This window comes from Orycteropus afer, unplaced genomic scaffold (assembly GCF_000298275.1).
Source record: "Orycteropus afer afer isolate SDZICR_OR568_19922 unplaced genomic scaffold, OryAfe1.0 scaffold00108, whole genome shotgun sequence".
NCBI lineage: Eukaryota > Metazoa > Chordata > Mammalia > Tubulidentata > Orycteropodidae > Orycteropus > Orycteropus afer.
Window position 1 is genome coordinate 6411382 of NW_006921695.1, and position 23296 is coordinate 6434677.

Here is a 23296-nt window from a genome sequence, read left to right on the forward strand (position 1 = left end):
ACTGGGTGAAAACCCACTGACCTTGGACTTCAGCTTTGCCTCTTCCTCTCATCCCACTGAAGCTGGAGTCTTTCTTCACTCACATAGCTGCTGGCTGCTGAGGCTGGCAAACCCAAGGCCACAAATAAAAAGGTACAGTCCAGATATTACCAAACTACATGGCAGGTCACTGATTCAAGTCCATTACAAGATTGGCAGACAATGTTGCAGGCCACTGAGATAAAGACTCTGCCACATATAAGGTCCAAGTGTACCAAAAAGCTACAGATCATTCCTAAAATTTCTGCATATATCCTGGAAGCAGACCACATCCTTAAGGCAGGTACTCAGCTGCTCATAGTAGTTTTCACCATGGAGTTGATTATCAGTCTTATCATGAAGAATAACTACATCCAGCTGCCTAGCCACTCAAAACCAGGCCCAGCCAAGTTAACACACAACCTTATCCACCACACTCACAGACCCCTGGAAGTGTTTTAAGGACCCCTGGAATTCCCAAGCCACCCTTAGAAACTTATTGCTATAGTCTACTAGCCTCCTGGGCTTGATAAGCAAAGGCAAGATTTCACTGTTTGAACCTTCCTTAAGCCTGAATAGGTCAGGGCAGAATAGAGGAGAAATATTCTCTTATAAATAAAGTTTGCAGAGCTCTGGTGATACAGTGATTAAGCTCTCAGCTGCTAACCAAAAGGTCTGTAGTTCAAACCCACCAGCAACTTCACAGGAGGAAGATGTGGCAGTCTGCTTCTGTAATGATTTACAGCCTTGAAACCCTTATGGGGCAATTCTACTCTTCCAACAGCAATGGGATTTTTATAAATAAAGTTTGCTTCCTAAATTTACTAAATTCCCTCCTCTCGATGAAATATTCTACCAAGTAATATGAAATTTACATGTGGAATCTTATTAAAGATCTTTGGAAAATCAAAATTTTACTTTTACTTGTTCCTCCTACTATAAATGTTCCTTTGCCCCATTCAAAGATTACTCTTTGCTTTCTCCTACCCATTATGTTATTCATGCTTATGCTATAAATGATTCTAATATATCTTAGAATTTCCATCAGGTTGTTCCTAGATCTTAATCCCTAACATTTGGATCATAATTCCAAGTATATGGCTACAGTCCCCCAAAGCATGAAGAAACATGCAAATAAGATTTTATATGGGTATAAGTTAGACAGTTACCACAATTTGAGATCCATACTTACAGATGGATAGTTATGTCAGTTACCAACATTGGTTATGACTAAGGATGATGGTACAGGAATCACTGTGATCTTCTTAAAGTGTATGGATCCTTTGGGAAGTTTTAACAACAAAAATAATGCTGACCATTAGCAATAAAAGATACTAAAAATAAATTCTACAAATCTTCCTCTTATAAACCTGGCTCATATATACACCTGTAATACTGTGAGCAATTCTGGCTGTTATATCTTCAGGAGGACATAATAGACCTGGAAAAAGTCCAAGGAGGTTAACCAAAATCCTTAAGGGAATGAAGGCATTTCTCAAAAATGAGAGATTAAAAGAGGAAAGAGGTTTAGAAGAGTGCATAAAACCTTTGAAATCATGAAAGGTAGAGATAGAATATAGAGTTATTTGCCAGAATTCTTGAACTATCTAACTTTTGGAACGAAAATATGAATAGGTTCAGGAAGGTTTGGGGGAAAGGCTTGAATGATCAAGCCACAATGTAAGATAAAACTTTGGGGTGGACCTCTCTAATGTCTTAGGGTTGCTCTTATAAAGGACAACCCTGCCATTTAATAAAATGGTCCTTAGTGCTGCTTGATAAAGAATTTTCCTATACCCTCAACTATATGCTTTAAACACAAAAATGATGTTACGAGGGCAGTGGCTTCACTAGCGGGGTGCTGGAGGTGAAGGCCACATCAGGTAACACTGTGAAAGAGAGCAACACTAAAATGATTAAGTTTTAGCAGTGTTTCAGTATAAATACATTTTTTTTATATTTAGATATCCCTATAATTAGTTAAAAACAACAAAAATGTTTTTGTAAGTCCAGCTTCTTCTTGTTGTGGTTAGGTGCCATCACGTTGATTTTGACTCATAGTGACCCTATGTACAACAGAACAAAACACTGCCCAGTCCCAGACCATCTGACAACCATTGCTATGTTTGAGCCCATTGTTGCAGCTACTGTGTCAATCCATCTCCTTGAAGGTCTTCCCACTGTTTGCTGACCTTCTGCTTTACTAAGTATAATATTCTTCCCCAGGGAACTAACTGCCCCTCCTGATAACATGACCAAAGTACAAGAGACGAGGTCTAACTGTTCAACCTTCTAAGGAGGTGTGATAGGAGGATAGGTGTTGGAGCTGTGTGTCAACTGGGCTGGACCACAATCCTGTGTGGTTTAAGCAGTTGTGATGTGGTTATTTCCATGATAGGATCAGATAAATATGTTTTGAGCAGCCAATGCATTGAAAGGGAGTTTCCCTAGGGGTGTGGCCTGCTTCCAGTATATTTATGGACATCCTGGGAAAAGAGACACTCTTCCGTAGATCGGAATTCTGTTGTGCTACCTACAACTGTCCGTGAGCGAACAATCCACCATTCAGCCTGGAGATCTTAGATTCATCATTCGTTGGAGTCAACAGCCAGTGCACTGCCTGCCAACCTTGAGCTCCTTAGCCCCTGCAGCTGCATGAGTTGGGAAAAGCCTTCAGCTTGACGTTTGATCCAAGAACTTTGGACTTGCCAGCTTCTATAAGTGTATAAGCCATTTTCCTAAGATAATTTTCTCTTTCTCTAGATATATAAGTTTTACTGGTTTTGTTTCTCTAGAGAACCCAGTGTAACACAGGATCATTCTGGTTGTACTTCTTCCAAGAGAAATTTGTTCATTCTTCTGGAAGTCTGTGGTATATTCAATACTCTTTGCTTACACCACAATTCAAATGCATCAATTTCCTTATATGTATCAATATACCTAGAGGGCTACTATGCTGTGGTAAGTTGAACCTCCTAATACACACCTGCAGGTACAAAGATCTGGAATTAGAAAACCAAAAGGAAATAATATCCTCAGTGTTTTTGAAGCTGAAGGAATGGAAGGAAAAAATCAAGCCTTGAGATGTAATACTGAAGGAATTAAAGGGCAAAATATTGAACGATGCATGAAGTATCAAAAAAAAAGATGAAATTAATACATAAAGTCACTGTACCAAAAGAAATTGGTTGATGATCAACCAATTCAGGAGGTAACACATGAACAAGAACCGATGATATTCAAGCTGCATTGAAGGAATTTGTGAAAAACAGGGCTCCAGGAATTGATGGAATACCCACTGAGATGTTTCAATAAATGGATGAAGCACTGGAGGCACTCATTCATCTGTGCCAAGAAATTTGGAAAACAGCTTCCTGCCAGCTGACTGGAAGAGACCCATAAATGTGCCCATTCTAAAGAAAAGTGATCCGACAAAATGTGGAAATGATCAAACAATGTCATTAATATCACACACAAGTAAAATTTTGCTAAAGATAATTCAAAAACAGTTGCAAGCAGTACATCAATAGGGAACTTCCAAAAATTCAAGCTTGGTTGAGAAAAGGGTGTGGAATGAGTGATATCATTGGTGATTTCAGAAGATCTTGGCTAAATGTAAACAATACCAAAAAGATTTTTACCTGTATATTATTGACTATGCAAAGGTATTTGGCTGTATGAATCATAACAAATTATGGATAATTGTGAAGAATAGGAATTATAGAGCACTTAATTTTGCTCATGTGGAACTTGTACATAGACAAAGAGGTAGTCATTCGAACAAAGTAAGGGATTACTGGATGATTTAAAATCAGGAAAGGCATGCATCGGAGTCATATCCTTTCACCATATTTATTCAATTTATATGCTGAGCAAATAATCTGGGAGCCTGGCCTATATGAATAATAACATGTTGTCAGGATTAGAGGAAGACTCACTAATAGCCTATAATGTGTGCATGACACAACCTTGCTTGCTGAAAGTGCAGATGACTTGAAACACTTACTGATTAAGATCAAAGACGACAGCCTTCAGTACGGATTACACCTCAACATAAAGAAAATAAAAATCTTGTAAGCAACATCACAATACATGGAGAAAAGAATGAAGTTGTCAGGGATTTCATTTTACTTGGATATACAATTAACATCCATGGAAACTGCAGTGAAGAAATCAGACAACATATTGCACTGGGCATATCTATTGCAAAAGACTTCTTTAAAGTCTTAAAAAGCAAAGCTGTTGCTTTAAAGGCTAAGGTATAGCTCACCCACGCCATGGTATTTTCAATTGCCTTACATGCACATGAAAGCTGGCAATGAATAAGGAAGACCAAAGGAAAATTAATACATTTGAATTGTGGTGTTGGTGCAGAATACTGAAAATACCACGGACTTCCAGAAGAACAAATAAATCTGTCCTGGAAAATACATAGCCAGATGCTCCTTAGAGGAGAGAATGACCAGACTTTGTATCAAGTACTTTGGTCATGTTGTCAGAAGGGACCATTTCCTGCAGAAAGATATCATGTTTGGTAAAGCAGAGGATCAACGAAAACGGGGAAGACCCTCAACAAAATAGATTGATAGAGTGGCTGCCATGATATGCTCAAGCATAGCAAATGGGAGGATGGTTCAGGACTGGGAAGTGTTTCATTCTGTTGCACATAAAATGTCTGTGAGTCAGAGCTGACTCGAAGGAACCTAACAAGAACAACAACAACAATGCATTTCACTCAGAGCTGTCATTATTATGAAATTATAATGACACTTCACATGGATTCATCTGCACGCACTATAAGCAGACACTGCTGTGTTCATTGTTGTCAGTGTTTTCATAGTTGCTGATTTTGTCAAATTTTCTGGTGTTTTAACTATGATATTATGGTAATTAGTATTTGTGGACCTATACCAATAATTTTTTTGAGAATGAAGTAGTAATTAAAGAAAAGAAGGAGAAAATCAGAAAAACATTCCACTTAGTAACTAATAATTGAAAGCTTAAGTCAATGTAGAAAGATTTCATAATTTTGTAGTCAGTATTCTCATAATCTAAGAAATATTACATTCAAGCAATTTACAACCATATTTATCATATATTGTTCTATCTTTAAACTTGATCATAAACCTTACTAAGGATTCTATAAGGAGCACACTCGTGGTGTAGTGTTAAGGCATTTGGCTGCTAACCAAAAGGTCGGTGGTTCAAACCCACCAGCCACTCTGTGGAAGAAAGTTGGAGCAGTCTGCTTCTGTAAATATCTATAGCCTTGGAAGCACAATTGGGGTCACTATGAAGATTCTGTATGATCTGGTATGGGAGGAGGTCCAAGGCAGGATGGGGATGACACCATGAATTACCACAGTGCGTGACCCTAGCCCTAGCAGTGCCATTGACCATCTTCACCTTTCCCCTGACTAGTGGCTATCTTCTATCCATAGAGGCCAAGGAGGGTGGTTCAGGTTTACAGTTTCGTTCCCAACATTACTCAGGTTACAACCTTCCTTGGTACATGGTAAAATCTAATGAAAATGAAAGACATTTGGGACATGTTCTAGCACAACAATGTCCAAAGTCACATCAAAACTTTGGAAGGGGCACATAGCATGGGTGGTTTGAGTGGTATAGTTTGCAGACTCTCATCTTCCATGTGTCCTCTTTCTTAACAAATGTTCCTTGGATCCCATTCATAGCAGGTTCCTCTGGTCCACCTCTTCTTTGCTCAGGCTTCTACTCTCTCTTAATAGAGGTAATGAATTGAATGGTGTCCCCCAAAAAAATTGTGTTGTAAATCCTAAATCCCTATACTTATGGATGTAATTCCATTTGGGAATAGGATGTTCTTTGTTATGTTAATGAGACCATATCAGTGTTGGATTACAACAACCCTAGTGACATCACTGTATGAGGGTCCCTTACCTAACCTTTATTTCTGCCTAATGAACAAAGATTCTAGCTTTTCCTATGCTGTCTTCCTCTTTCCTGCCCTCCAGGAAGCTCTTACCTTTGCTAGGCTGATTCTTCAGGGCTTTTATAGTCAGAATTATGAGAATTGCAGGGTAGTAAAGAACAGAAGAACTAGAAGGCTGGCTTGGGGAGTTCTTCTCAGGTGAAGGACATTTGAAAACAGAGTCCTTAGGTACACCTGCAGAGAATGTGGGCACTGGATAGGAGACGAATGGGAAAAATAATTTTAGAAAACATTGCTTTTGAGGAATGTAAAGGATTTAAGTTACTTTGAAACTAATTTTGGTTTCAGTGCTATATTCTTTTGACCACTATACTGCCTCAAGTATAACCACACTAGTCAGTGCTCTCAATTTGGGCTCATTCAATGATGTCTTTTGGGATTCTTTGTTATAACACCTAAAATTCCTACTAAAAATTCCTTCTCTACCACATGACCCTCTTTACTATAAAGTGGTTAAATCAAGCTCCTTGGAGGACCTCATAAGTTAGGTAATTGGAGCACAAGGAAGAATCTGTCATCAGATGCCTTTCACTAAGTTAATTACCGACAAAAGCAACATGGAGTGGTTAGAAGCAGAGGTTAAAGTTTCACTCACTTGGACTTGGTATAATAATGAATTAAACTGCTGGGCAGCATTGGACTTTTGCTGGGAATATGATTTGGAAACAGAAAAACCAGCCAATGAGTGGTCTGATTTTGTTCTTGAAAGTAATATGAAGTAACACATGCACGCAGAGACTTTATCTCCCTTTGATTTTAAAATGTTTGTGATAGAAACTACGCAGATGAATAGGAGAAACTACATACTGTTTTCAAGTAAAGAAACTTTCTCCATATGCATGTGGACAAAAATCATCTAAATACATTTATTTTTATAGCTTGGGTGCTGAAACAGCGTGTTAGTAATGACTCATTTCTCAAAAAATGATTGCACTCCACAAGTCCAGAAATCACATCACCTTAGAAAGCAGCCAGTGCTAGGAAATGGTGAAGAAGGAGTAGGAGGAAAGGAAGGATGTAACTAAAAAAGCCCAAGGAAAGTGAGTCCTTCATACACATGGGAAAAGAAGTTAAAAGGATCAGTCTTCTCTTTCTTTTCTCTATTGGGAAAGCCTGCCTCGAGGAGTATGTTTCATGTAAAATATATTTGCTATTTTTTAAGACTTCAAGAAGTACTTTCCTAAACTAAGGTCCTATCTAACTAAATTCCAAGTGCTTCATTCTAATGGCTTTACATTATATTATTGGTGAGGAAATTCTCCTTTCTTAACTATGTGCTTAATGGCTCCCATATTCCATGATAATATTTCATAGCCTTTCCTTCTGCTTGTAGCACTTACACATTAAAGACTACTCAGGATCCAGAACCTCGCTATTTTTCACTTTACTTCTTTTACATTCACAATAAATTATACAGCCTGGTTTTCAATATGTTCAACTATTAAAATATATTAGCTAGAAACTCTAGGTACATTTAATAAATGTACCCTGGCAACTTCCTCTTTTCTGTCCCAAATACTACATCCTCTTAATTGATTTGGAAGAGGAGGGAGAAACTTTCATTCTATGTGACTTAGGGAAGCCCTGGATGGTGCAAAGGTTAAGCACTCAACCACTAGCTGAAAGGTTGGTGGTTCATACTAACCCAGAGGAAACTTAAAAGACAGGCCTAGTGATCTGCCTCCAAAATATCACATACTTAAAAGCTCTACCGAGCAGTTTTACTCTGCACACATGGGGTTGCCATGAGTTGGAATTGACTCAACAACAACTAACAACAACAACAACAAATATTACTTAGAAATAAGAAAATCCTATATGTGTAGGTGGCATAGTGGGTAAGACGTTTGGCTGTACACCAGAAGGTCAATGGTTCAAACCCATCAGTTGCTCTGTGGGAGGAAGATGAGGTAATCTTCTTCCATAAAGATTTACAGCCTTGGAAACCCAATGGAAGTCGTTATGAGTTGGAATTGACTTGATGATGGAAGTGAGTTTGGTGTTTTGGTTTGTATGTATAAGTTTTCAAAGGGCATTACAGATACTATCAGTGTCTTTTGCACTCATTTTCTCTCATACACCAATGCCTTTCTACTGCAAATATTTGTAACTTTCTATCTGAAGGAGCCTTCTCTGGGTGCTGAAGCATATTTGACCCAAGAGTAGGACAAGCCAGGTCAGGTCAGAAGTGCTGGAGAAATAATGGACCCCTGGAACAGCTCTCAAACATTAATTGACTGATGGAAGACAATCTCCCCAGAGTTCTCATTTTTAGATGTGACAGCACTGAGATATGTTCTACATGGCCTCCCAGACATCCTGGCAGAATTGAGCCCCACTCACCCATAGCAGTTGCTTGCTCATTAATTCACCTTGTACTGGTTTCCTTCCCTTCTTTGTATCACTTCCTTACTCCCTTATAAGTACTTTCTGAGATCACCTCCCAAAATAGATTGTTGTTGGTTGCCATTGAATGGGTTCTAACTCATGGTGACCTTATGTATAAAAGAATAAAGCATGACCTAGTCCTGCACCATCCTCACAATTGTTAGTATGTTTGAGCTCATTGATGCAGCTATTATGTCAATCCATAACATGGAATATTTCCTTAGTTTTTGCTGACAATCTACTTTAGCAAGCATGATGTTCTTTTCTATCAATTGATCTTTTCTGATGATGTGTCCAAAGAAAGCAAGATGAAGTTTCACCACACTTACTTCTAAAGCACATTCTGGCTGTACTTCCTCTAAGAGTGATTGCAAAATTTATTACTTGCACTCAAACTCTTATCTCAGGATCCACTTCTGAGAGAGCTCAATTTAAATCCGAGGCTATGCTTAAAAATGTTAACAGATAGGGATGAAAAATTAAAAAAAAAAAAAAATAGTAACAATGAGATCTCTGATGACATAGTGCGTAAGGCATTTGACTGCTAACCAGAAGGCTGGTGGTTCAAACCCACTCCTCAGAAGGAAGATTGGGCAATCTACTTCTGTAGAGATACCACCTTGGAAACCCAAGTTGGAATCGACTCAAGGGCAGTGAGTTTGTTTTTTGTTTATTTATCTAGAAGAGAAGACTGATATGAACAACAACTTTAATTCAAGTCTGTTGTGATATAAACCCATGCTGAAACAAGAAAGTATAGGAACAACTTAACAGGGATCCAGAAGTCCTAGAAGGGAGACCTCAAAGAATGAGTAGGATTTTAGCTATAGAAGAAGTGTTTAGAAGACGTTTGAGGCAAAGGTACCAATAGGATCAAAATCAAGAAAACACAATACTCTCAGAGTACATAGGGAAGTGATAAAGTTGAGTCAGTAAAGGGACTTGGGGCTTGAATATGAAGCTAAATCATGAGCATGGATTTCATTCCATAAACTATAGGGAGAAAGTAAGTGTTTTGATCAGGAGACTGATATATTAAAGTTGTTTTCAAGCTAACTATGAGCAAAGCTTATAGATTTTTGGAAATATGTTGTTGTTTTTAGTTGCTCTTAAGTTGCTTTCAACTCATGGCAAGCTCATGTGTGCAGAGTAGAACTGCTCCATAGGGCATTGAAGGCTGTGATTTTTCAGAAGCAGATTGCCAGGCCTGTCTTCCAAGTCACTTCTAGATGGGTTTGAACCACCGCTTTTGGCTAGTAGTTAAGTGTTTAACTTTTTGAACCAAGCAGGGACTCTAACGTTTTGAAGTTTATAATAAAGCAAAACAAAGATTTTGACAGTGTAGAACAGTTATGGTAAATCTACTATTTTTATGTATGCAGAGTTATATGCATATAAAGACTGATACACTTTCGAGAATAAAAATAAGTTTTAGAAACGTTGTATGCTGTGATTTCAGCTTTGTAAAAAAAAAAAAAAAGTCTGCATGTAACTAAGGGCAAAGATACTATGCAAAGTTGGTACTTTTCTGGTCTCTCTATTGCAATGAATGGTACTACCAGATGTTCAGTTTCCAATCCAGAACACCAGGACATCCTTAATACTTCTATCTTCCTCATCCACCATATCCAGTCCATCATGAAGTCCTGTCAATTGCACCTCCTCAACCTCTCCCAGATCTACTCACTTTTCTCCATTGCCTGTGCCACCATCTGATCTCCCTGAAAAGACAGTAATAGTAAACAGTCATCCTCACCCCCAACAATTCCATTCTCCTCACAGTAGATCATGTCTTTCCCCAACTTAAAGTCCATCATTGGCTCACCACTGCACTTAGACTGCACACAGACTTGGCCTACAGACTGCAGCACGATGCAACTTCTGTCCAATATTCAACTTCATCTCTCATAATTCCATCACTCTCCATGTTCCAGCCACACTGGCCAAACTTTACCTCCCCAAAAAGCCCATTATCCCCTCTACCTTGGGGGCTTTGCACATACACATGCAATTTCTTGCCAATATGTCTCCTTTCCCCAAACTCCTCTTCCTTTTTTACCTGTTTAACCCTCATTCTTCTTTTAGTTCTCAGTCCAGCCTCACTCTCTAAGAGAACCATCCCTGGTTCCTTCAGACCCTGTTTGATGCTCTTCTAACACCCTGTGTTATTCCATCTTCATCCACCTGTGTGCTCATTGGATTGTCTGACTCCCTTTCTATACCGTAAGCTCTATGAAGATGTCACATAGCAGGGGCTTAATAGATACTTGCTTAAGGGAATCATTTTAATTACAATTTGCCTCAAATGTCTTATAAATCACTTAACCTACTTTATCTATTTATGCCCATTCACAGCTAAGAAAACTAAGGTTTAACCTACTCACCTCACTGACATCAAGGTGATTCAGACTCTTAGTGACATTATAAGACAGAGTAGAACTGCTCCATAGGGTTCTGAGACTGTAAATCTTTACAGAAGCAGACTACTTCATCTTTCTCCCTTGGATTGGCTGGTGGACCTCCGACCTTTAGGTTAGCAGCCAAATCCCTTAACCACTGCACCACCAGAGCTCCTTTTATCCAATTAAAGGTAACATTTATCAAGCTGTGTTCATGTTGAGTTATGGGAGAGTTTTTTTTAATACTCAAAGTTTTCTTTTTATATATCACTGTACTGAAATCTCTTCAATAAAACAGTCTTCCAAATGATGGGCAAATTTTTCAAAGCTTGATTTTATCCAGATTCCAATTTATTGTTTGATTTCTTAGGATCTTTTTCCAACTTGGTTATTTGGCTTACCCTTATATCCTATTATGACGCTCCAGATATATTTTTCCTACTCTTTTCCTCCCCTAATTTTTTGCAAAGCTTCAATGAAACTAGAAAACATACCCATTAGGACATGTTCATTTTGTGTAAAGTATTAACGGAGCTTTCCTGTTCCAGTAGGGTGTGGAGTGTGTTTGGGAATAGAACAGGAAGAGACAATGGGATGAGGTTGAATTATGCATAGAGTCAACCCTAAGAAAGTCAGTTCCTGTTTGGAAACAATTGAATTGCATACTTCTCTCAGTTAAAAGAACAAACATTGTTAAAGAAAGAATGTCTACTGTATGATGGGATTGAGTAGCACATGGAAAACTAAACACAATCTTTTTTTTAAGTCATTTGAGAAAATTTACCAAAAATTCAGTGTTAATAGATAAACCTGTATATTCACAGAATCAATATATTTATTTTAAATATGTTGCTTTTTCTTGGTGAAATTAGAATCTTTTACAACATATGTATATACTTTTGTTTGTTTCAAACAAAAAATGGTTTGACAAAAGAGATGAGGGTGAGGTTCCAGTTAATTTAGAAAATAAAGTCAACTTGATGATGAGACAAAAGAGTAGATGAAAATATCAAGAATTCTTGCACTATCTGTCACTTATTTTGGGCAGCAAGTTTAGGTGTCTGCATCTATAACCCTTTGCCTTTATCCCAGAGAAATCTGCTTACACGCTACACAGCTGAAACAGGCAACTCTGGGTACCTCAGCTCTGTTCACCTAAGAGTACCGGTCCTCTCAACTCGTTCTTGTATGGTATCTGATTCTCAGTTGCTTGCCTTGTTTTATAGGCTCCTTATCCTTCTCAAGAATCCCTGGGTGGTAAAAACAGTTAATGTGTTTGGTTGCTAAGTGAAAGGTTGGAGGGTCCCTCGGAAGAAAGGCCTAGCAACCTGCTTCTGATAAAATCAGCTATGGAAAACCCTATTAAGCACATTTCTACTCTGACACATACAAGGTCACCATGAGTTGTAATCAACTTGATGGCAAGTGGGTTTATGCTTCTCAACTTTACCTCCCATTCTTTACCAGTGCATTGCAGTTAACAACTCTTCTACTTTTATCCTCAAGATTCAGTCTTATTCATTCTCTGGCTCTTTCTGTTTATGGTTGACCTGGGTAACTACCCTGGCCCAACCAAACACCAGTTTACACCACTTGGCTGCTCTACTCTCCAGGCAAAGAAGTGGACATCCTATGTATAAGGAATCATCCTTGTGATGGAATGTGAAGGATCCCCAGAAATTTCTCAACCACCCACACAAAACACTGAACGCATTTCTATAAACACAAAAGCTATATTAAAAAAAAAAAAAAAAGTAAAAATAACTTCATCACATTAGGGTTCTAGGGGAATAGGACTTAGAAAGACAATCATGTGCAAATGAAAAGGCCTGTTTTAGGGATGTTGGGGTGGGTTCTATCTTGAGAATCTGACTGAAGCCAAGGGGTATTATCCCAGATAGGACTTCTGAAGAGCACCACTGACAAATTTCTAATTATTCTCAATATTTCTTGAACCCAACCTTATTCCTAGTTCAGTTGTATTACTAAAATTGTCTGGGAAAACTATTACAAAAAACTACCCAAAAGAGGTATTATTTCAGAATTTTAGTTGTAATGTTTGACATTCTAGATGTGGACTGTTCAATATGGTAGCCACTAGTCAAATGTGGCCATTGAGCACTTGAAAGTAGTCAGTCCAAACTGACTACTTACGTGTAAAATAAACACTGGATTTTGAAAACATAGTATAAAAAAATAATGTTAAATACATTGTTAATTTTATTGGTTATATTTTTTAGCGAGTCAAATAAAATATATAACTAACACTAATTTTCACTTCTTTTAATCTGCCTACTAGAAAATTATGTTACAATCCACATTTTATTTGCATTAGACAGTTCTGATCTAGAACAAGGGGAGCTCTGGTGACGTAGTGCCCAAGGCATTTGAGTGCTAACCAGAAGGCTAGAAGTTCAAACCCATCAGCCACTCCTTGGAAGGAAGGTTTGGCAATCTACTTCCGTAGTGATACTGCCTCGGAAACCCAAGGAGGGGTCGCTATGAGTCAGATCCGACTTGAGGGCAGTGAGTTTGCTTTGTTTTTGTTTTTGTTTTTGTTTTCCAATCTAGAACAAATAACTAAGTCATAAGACTTTGTAGTATTGTATAATACCTAACATTTATATGCTACTTTCTCTGAGCCAAGCACTGTTTCAAGTACTTAACATGCATTAAGTCAACTAACCTTCCTAAGAATCCTCTGAGATAGATGCTATTGTTTTCCTATTTTACACACGAGAAGACTGAGGCATAAAGATATTAAGTTACTTGCCCAAATTCACATCAGATCTGAACCACATTTGACCTAAATAATTAAGTCCTATTCTTAAATATTACATACATACGCATTCAAAATAAATGTCTATTTGATGCAATCAGCAAACCTTTCAAATAAAGATTACTTACTGGTAGATATAAACTGACATCCCACCAAAGTACAATCACTAACTTCCAAAATACTTTAACTTAAACAATTTTGTCAAGGGAAAAAAACTGAGTCGCCATAAGTTTGAGGATTTATTTGTTTTGTTTTGTTTTGTTTTGCTTTGCTTTTCCTTCATCCAATTTAATATATGTCTACCCTCTAGTTAGTAGTTTAACCTCCCTTCCCCATCCACCCTTGGTAACCTATCAAAGAATATTCTTTTTTTGTGCAACCATTTTCTTATCTTTTTACAATAGTGGTCTCATACAATATTTGCCTTTTTACCACTAACCAGAAAGCTAATCATTCAGACCCACCAGCCACTCCTCGGAAGGAAGGTTGGACAATCTACTTCCATAGAGATACCACCTTGGAAACCCAAAGAGGGGTCACTATGAGTTGAAATCGACTCGACAGCAGTGAGTTTGGTTTGATTTTTTAAGAGCATAATGGGCTCTTAGTCCATCCATGTTATGAGATGTTTTGCAGATTCATTATTGTTCCTTAATGTGTATTATTCCATTGTGTGTATGTACCATAGTTTGTTGATCCATTCCTTCACTGATGCCATTTAGGTTGCTTCCATCTTTTGGCTATTGTGAATAGTGGTGTGATGAACATGGGTGTGTATATATCTGTTCATGTTGTGCTCTTATTTCTCTAGGATATATATCTAGTAGTAGGATTGCTGGATCATATAGTATTTCTATTTACAACTTTTTAAGGAAGCAACATACCACTTTTCTTGGTGGTTGCACCATTTTACGGTCCCACTAGCAGTGTATGAGGCTTCCAGTCTCTCCATACCCTCACCAGCATTTGTTGTTTTTTTGTTTTGTTTTGTTTTCAACTTTGCTAATAGTGCTGAGGTGAAATGGTATCTCATTGTTGCTTTGATTTGCATCTCTCTGGTGATGTAGTGCCTAAGGCATTTGACTGCTAACCAGAAGGCTAGTGTTTCAAACCCAACAGCCAATCCTCAGAAGGAAGTTTGGACAATCTACTTCTGTAGAGACACTGCCTCGGAAACCCAAGAAGGGGTCGCTATGAATTGGATCCAACTCCAAAGCAGTGTTTGTGTTGCGTTAATGGCTAATGATCACAAGTATTTCTTCATGTGTTTGTTAGCTGCCTGGGTGTCCGCTGCTCATGTGAGGATGTTTTCTTTGTCTTCAATCCAGAACTAGTATAGCAACAAAGGTCAAAAGGTAGGATGAAGTAGTAAAAATAATAAAGAATTGTAAAATAATGAATTTTAAAAAGTGAGCATTAGGGATACTTCTTAGTATAAACTAAAAATGTCCAGAAAAGGTTGTTGTTGTTATGTGCCATCAAGTCGGACCCAACTCATAGCGACCCCTCCTTGGGTTGCTGAGGCAGTATCACTACGGAAGTAGATTGCCCCATCTTCCTTCCGAGGAGTGGCTAGTGGGTTTGAACCACCAGCCTTCTGGTTAACAGTCAAGCGTTTAGGCACTATGCTACCCGAGTTATTAAACGCTAAAGTCCCCATGCTTTCAGATGAACTAAGCTTTTCTAGGTGGATGGAAAGCCAAGCCAGCCAAATCAGGAGTCTGATGGAATGGACAGCAAGCTGCTAAGTAAATGGAACAGCATGTGTAAAATAAAACCACCCAATCTCCCTGAATAAATTGCTTGTTTTTTTTTTTTTAAATCATCTGAAAATTCTTTGTGGGAGTTGTTTCCATTTAAAGAATATTAGTTATATCCAGTTATTAGCCAAAAGACATTGAAATTGCTCCCGTTGGCTATTCCTGGGAAGAAAGGCATCCAGAAGAGGTGGTGAAAAGGACTCAAGTGCCTTTTATAGCTGGGAGATCTACAACTCTGGAACCTTCTACAGGCCACACAGGTTCCATTTCAAAATACAGAGAATAATTAGTCTACATGTCACAGTGCATATACATCTCAGCCATCTCTACCTATTACCCAGGAAGCTTGGGTAATTGTAGTGAACTGGCCTAAGAGTCAGAAAACATGTGTTCTAAATCCCTCCCTGTCATTTATTAACCTGAAGGTCTTAGAGCATCATATAGTTTCTCACATCCCCATGTCTTAAATGAAAGGGTTGAACAAAGGGGAGATGTACACACAGAGGTTAAAAAATCATAATGTTGCTATTGTTAGTTGCCACATTGTCAGCTCCAACTCACAACTACCTTATGTAGATCAAAATGACCTGAATAGAACAAAATGTTGCCTATCCTGCACCATCTTTATGACTGTTAATACGTTTGAGTCTATTGTTGCAGCCATTGTGTACTGCCTTCCTACCCCAGAGGCTCATCTTCTAGCACAATATTGGACCATCAATTATTTTGTGATCCATAATATTTTCAACAGACAATATTTTCCTAGTCTGTCTTAGTCTGGGAGCTCTGCTGAAACCTATCCACCATGGATAACCCTGCTGGTATTTGAAATACCAGTGGCATAGTTTCCAGCCCCATAACAGGGTTCAAATCCTTGCACTTCGGCTTCTAGTAGTAAGATTTTGGCCATGTTAACTTTTCAGAGTCTGTTCACTCATCTATAATATGGAGATAATGATACCACCACACAAGGCTGATGAAGTGATAGAATGAGATTTAAATTTGTAAGATGCTTAGCACAGTGTCTGGCACATGGTAAGCATCAAAAATTATTTATAAAAATTAGATGATAATTAAGCATCTTTCTGGCTCAGACATTCTATGGCTATAGCAGCCAACACCGCTGGCCATGCTGTGCTTTTTTCCAGACTCATGTCTGTTTCTTATTAGAATGTTGCAACTATATGGTGAGAGAAGTTAGCTGACAATTTTGAGCAACAAAAACAAACTACCTGACACTGATGCCTCAGTGGCAATTCTAAGCCTTTAAGCTGCCTTCATATTTCATATGGAAGAAGTGAGATCACCTTTGACCAAAGGTCACATGTGTCAAGTACCCATTCTAGAGAGATGAGAAACTCTGAGTTCCCTCTCAAAGCCCCCTGGCTCTCCAATTAATAACGTGTGGAAGTTATTAACACCCTTATTCTTCCTCTCTACTTTTGGTTTTCTCTAATTATGGTATAAAACAGAAACCTCTGCTCAAAACTCAAAGGTAAATGTTAGGTAAGACTCTACATTCTGATTGCTGGAGGCCTCTGTTTAAACATTTCTCTATAAAAGAAAGCCTTGTTTGTAAACTTTATACTACTGGCAAAAATAATAATAACATGCAAATTAGACATTTTATAACTTTACAGTTAAATAATGAAAGCAGCACTCCAAACCCCAACTGGGTATCTACATAACTGCATTGCAAGTGTTTGTGTGAGTCATAAAAACAGTTAAGGGTGAAATCTTGCTTATTTCCCATTAACTCCAGAATAGAACATGAGTCCTGTTGGCCCTTATATTTATTTAACTGTTGGTTAAAATCAGACACCACTTTTGGGTTATTTTATAATCCCTGGAGCTCTTGGCTGCTAACCAAAATGTCAGCAGTTCAAACCCACCAGCCACTCCACGGCAGAAATATGTGGCAGTCTACTTCTATAAAGATTACATCCTTGAAAAGACTATGGGGAAGTTCTACTCTGTCCTATTGGGTCACCATGAGTTGGAATCGACTTGATAGCAATGGGTTTGGTTTTCTGTTTTGGTTGTAACAAGCAGATTTCATAAGATGGAAAAAATGTTAAATGAAAAATTACAGTTATTCCAAAAGAATTGCACAAAATATTCTATTTTTATTATGTCCTTGCATTTGCTTTCTGGCTTTTGAAAAATCAGCTTCTCTGTTTAACATTAATTTCTTCAAGGTCAGTTTTTCCCCTATATTTTTCTGTATGTGTTATAGATTGAATTATCGTTGTCTGGTGCCATCAAGTCAGTTCCAACTCAGCAATCCTATCAAAACAGAACGCAATGCTGCCGGATGCTGTGCCATCCTCACAATCATTGCCATTCGTCAGCCCTTCATTGCAGCCACTGTGTCAATCCATCTCACTAAGGGTCTTTCTCTCTTTCATTGACCCTCTACTTTATCCTTCTCCAGGGACTGGTCCCTTCTGAAAAGTATGACTTAAGTATGTGAGATAAAGTCTGGCCATTCTCACTTATTCTGGCTTACCTCTTTCAAGACAGATTTATTCATTCTTCTGACCGTCTATGGTATTTTCAATACTCTTCACCATCACCACAATTTAAATGCATCAATTCTCCTTTGGTCTTCCTCATTCATTATCCAGCTCTCACAAGCATATGAGGCTATTGAAAATACCATGGCTTGGGTCAGGGATGCCATGGTCTTCAAAGTGATATCTTTTTAACACTTTAAAGAGGTATTTGCTGCAGATTTTCCCAGTGCAATATGTCACCTGATTTCTTGACTGCTGTTTCCATGGGCATTGATTGTGGATCCAAGTAAAATGAAATCCCTGACACCTTGAATCTTTTCTCTGATTATCTTGATGTTGCTTATTTGTTGTAAGGACTTTTGTTTTCTTTATGTGAGGTGTAATCCATAATGAAAACATAGTCAGTGATCTTCAAGTCATTTTCACTTTCAGCAAGCAAGGTTGCATCTTCTGCATATCACAGGTTGTTATTGAGTCTTCCTCCAATCCCGGTGTTGTGTTCTTCTTCATCTAGTCCAGGTTTTAAGATTGAATTAGGTCCCTGAAATTTATGTGTTGTAAATCCTAACTTCTTTGCTTATGGTTATTATCCGATTTAAGAATGTGTTGTCTTTGTTATAAGCAGAATTAGTGTAGAGTGTGTCTGGAGTCAATCTCTTTTGAGATATAAAAAGAGATTAAACAAGTGAACAGGGAGAGAAAGATGGGTAAAATAGATGTCAAGACACAGGGAGATCACCAAGGAGCCAGGAAGCAAAACCTGAAGAAGTAAGGATCTTCTCCCACAGCTGACAGAGAGGGAAACCCTGATTTCAGACTTTTAGCCTCCTAAACTCTGAGAGAATAAATTTGTTTGTTAAAGCCACCCACCTGTCATATTTCTATTTTAGTAGCACTCAATAACTAAGGCAGTATGTAAGAAGAGAATTAGCCAACACTCTTGATCATTTCATCAAAATTAATTAATCAAGAAATATTTATTGGGTGTCCCTAGTGCCTACCTAGCATGCACTCAATAAATGTACAGTAAATTGAATTGAAATTAGTTGTATTCTTTATGCGAAAGTACCTTATAGCACATCTTGGTTTTGGTACACCTCCCCCACCCTATCAAAGCAGACCCTGAGAGAACTTGAATTCATTTAGTTTATTTGGAAGACGATCTCAAGAAGTACAGATAGGGCATGGAAAAAGTGAAACAAAGAAGGGACATGGCAAAAAAAAAAAAAGGTGCATTGATGAGATGGGTTCTGTGTATGTTTCAGTCCATTGTTGGGCTATTGTGTAAATCCATCTCATTGAAGATTTTCCTCATTTTCACTGACCTTCTACTTTACCAACCATGATGTACTTTTTTAGTGATTGGTCTTTACTGATGATGTATCCAAAGTAAGTAGGTTGAATTCTGAAGATGGCACAAGACCAGGCAATGTTTCATTCTGTTATACATAAAGATGCATAAGCCAAAACTGACTCAACAGAAGCTAACAATAAAATGGGTAACTGCTGTGGGCAACTGAAGTTCAATCCCAGCAGGGGCCTATGAAGTTATGGACAGAATTTCATGAAATCCTTGGCATTTTCCCATGCAACCATGTCTATTCTACTATTCATACCCACACATCACCTGCTTCCTGGGGATTCCAGAAAAGACTTAGGGATTTTTGTTGTTGTTGTTGTTATGTGCTGTTGAGTTGAACCTGACTCATAGTGACACCCCCCCCCCCTGGTTTTCTGAGATGGTGTCACCACGGAAGTAGATTTCCCAACGTTCCTTCCAAGGAGTGGCTAGTGGGTTTGAACTGCCAGAATTCTTGTTAGCAGTCAAGTGCCTTAGGCACTATGCTACCAAAGTCAGGTATTAGGCTCTACCAATTCTCAGATTGGGCCCGGGAGGTTCTATCATCCTTTGACCTTCCTCCCTAACTCTACCAACTGTCAGAGGTAACTCCTCACTCTCTGAAATAGTGCTCTTCCCCACTTCCAACCTATAGCTTATGAAGCTCATTTGAAAGCTTGCTTTTAAATAACTATGGATGATTTTTATGCCTTGATCTTCAGCTCCTTTTCCTCATTTATTCCATAAATAGTTCCAAAAGACTTTGTATCCTCTAACACTTTCTGTTTGTTTGTTTGAGTCTCTGGGTGGTGCAAACAATTAAGATTTGAGCCCACCCAGAGACACCTTGGAAGAAGGTAGACCTTGTGGTCTACTCTGAAAAAAGTCAGCCATCAAAACCCTTATGAAGCACAGTTCTACTCTGACATATGTATAGTCACCATGAGGGAGAATCAACTCAACAGCAATTGCTAACACATTTTTTAGTTGACAGCTAAAAGTTTTTTTTTTTTTTATCACAAGTTTAAGTAGTTGGTAGATGTGACTTCCAGTGAATTGCAAATATTGAAAATCGAAACTTTCTAAAATATTTCCGGTAGAATCTCAGTTTGGCAAATAGCGACTAGGGTCTTGAAAGCTTGTGAGTAGCCATCAAAGGTGCAAGTATTAGTCTCTCCACATCTGGAGCAAATAAAAGTGATAAAAATAAAAGAAATAAGGGAACAGTTAGTCCAGAGGACTAATGGACCATGTGAACCACAGCCTCCACAACTCTGAGGAAATCAGAAGAACTAGATGATTCCTGGCTACCACTGCTAATCTCTCTGATAAGAATCATAATAGGAGGTCCCAGATAGAGTGGACGAGAAATGTGGAACAAAACTCAAAATTATAAAAAAGATCAGGCTTACTGGTATGATGAAGACTGGTGGAACCCTCAAGACTATGGCCTTTAAACACCTTTCAAGCTAGGAACTGAACTTGCCCCTGTGACTCAACTGTCAGCCAAACAAAAGACAGTCTTGTAAGGTGAACAGTAATATCAGGAGGGTATGCACTCATTAAAACAATTAAGCATATATAATCAAGGGGACGGCAATTGCCCAGGGATACAGCTAAGAATGTGGGAGAGGATGGGAAAGAAGGAGGAAGGGAAGGGTTGGGCACAGGGAGGCAGTGGGAAGAATGCTGTTACAGTATGGTGATTGCAATAGGAGTCACAAAACAGAAGGTGTATGAATTATTGAATGGGAAAATCAGTTTTCTCTGTAAATTTTCACTCAAATCACCATTTAAATATATAAATACACACACACACACACACACACATATATTTCCAATAGAATTAAGTTCCAAGGAATTTGATATTCACTGTATCTGTTTAAAAATATAAATGCATGTTTGTCTTATTTTATAATTTTCTTTAAAGTCTGCTTTCATTCCAGTTTCCCCACAGAATTTTATCCAGTATAATAATACATAATGAAATAATTTTATTAAATAAACCTATCGTAATTCATTACAAAATATAAATACAAATTGACATTTTTTAAAAACTTTCCCATCAGCATATGGATTTGAACGGTTTTTAAATTTTTCTTCTGGAAAGTTATCATAATGCTTCTCATTTGCTATACAATCAAAACAATATAAATATATTTTAAATGTTAATAAAAAAACATGATCCAAATTCATCTCTTAATGAAATAGACAGGGCTTTTGTTTTCCCTAATTAGTTCATCTCTTCATGAATCAATAAGTTTATGAAGCAGAGGTCAGGACAATGTTTTTCCCTTTTTTAAATAAACGGACACTGAAAAAATTTGTCCAAAAGGGAACAAAAGAAAAGTAGTTAGAAATGGATGAGATTTTGTTATAGCAGTGTTTTTTAATTCTTTGAACTTTTCAGAATTGCATCCTAAAGATATCATAGTGGTCTACCATCAACAATTACTTTAATAATCCTAGTAGGTCTCCAATTTTGTTTAAAGCAGAGAATAGAAAACATCTGAATTGTTAAAGGGTGTGTTTTCTATTCACTAGAGTAATTTGCTTTCTCAACACCATTATTTCACAGAGTCCCTTTGTTTGCTGCCCCTGCCCCAAGGTGTTTCTACCATCTCAAGAATAGGGGTGAATACAGGGAAAATGTAGTTTCTGGATAGTGCAGATGGTTAATGTGTACAACTGCTAACCAAGAGGTTGGAGGTTTGAGTTAACCTAGAAATACCTTGGAATAAAGGCCTGGTGATCTACTTTCAAGAAAGCACTTATTGAAAATTGTATGGAGTAAACTTTATTCTGGTATACATAATGTCTCCAGGAATTGGAATTAACTCCATGACAACTTGTTTTTAAGAGGAAAAAACAAAAAAGGAAATCTGCAAATCACAAGGATAATCAATTTGAAAAGAGGACATGTGGAAGAATTTGAGGATCTGGAAATTGATGCTACTGGCACTATCCATATGTCTGCATATATAGGAAGTCTGTGTACCCCTGAGTATGTCCACACACCTCTGTGTACAGTTCATTGGCTTTGGAATAAACTTAATGGCTGCCACATCCTTCAGAGCTTTGCTTCATGAAATTCAACAACCAGGCTTTTGAAACTCAAAAACGGAGAATTAACCCTTTGATTTGGCTATAGCATTATCTGGTCCAGTTAGTGAAACGTTAATGTCCTGGCAGCTTCCTGAAATGCGGAGAAGGGACAATGAGCAAAGAGTTACCTGCAATGGAAAAAAAAAAAAAAAAATGCATGAGTTAACAGATCAAAGTTCTACCCAGTTATGAATAAAAAGGGCATGCACAAAGTGGCAAGGGAACTTTATGTATCACTGGTACTATGGGACTCACAGAGTCCAAATAATTTGATGTGGACCTTGAATTGGTAGATTTTACGTTAGAGAATAGTGTGCTCTAGGCTGTGGAGAATAACATGATAAAATATAGGAATGCTGGAAATCAAGGTGTTGTTGTTATGTGCCATCGAGTCGACTCATAGTGACCCCTCCTTGGGTACACAGAAATTAGCATTCTTCTCAAAGCAGGTCTTGAATGAAATGGCAGATATCTTTACAAAGTAACTACATAGACATATCACATCTTCACCATACATTAAAAGTGTTTAATGCTTCTAAAATAAAAGCCCTGCTTAATAATTTTCACCTTTAATCTTTGATTACCCAGGGTAATCTAATTCAGCTATGAAAATAATAGGACAATTTTATTTGGGTAGGTCCAAGGGAAATGGAGGGAGTTGGATAGCAGAAATTGAGGGTTGTTAAAAATCACCAAAAACCAAAACCCATTGCCATTGAATAGATTCCAACTAATAACATTCCTATAGAAGAGAGCAGAACTGTCCTACAGTGTTTCCAAAGCTGTAAATCTATATGGAAGCAGGCTGCCACATCTTTCTCCCAGAGAAGCTGATGGGTTTGAACCACTGACCTTTTGGTTAGCAGCTGAGTACTTACCCATTGCACCACCAGAGCTCCTTCAAAAATCAAGACCCCCTTTAAAAAAGTTTATCAAATGTGCTTCCCTTTCCTACTGAAGCGGTTATGTTTTTCAAGAAATTCATAAACACGGAAGCAATTTAAGTATATATATAATATTT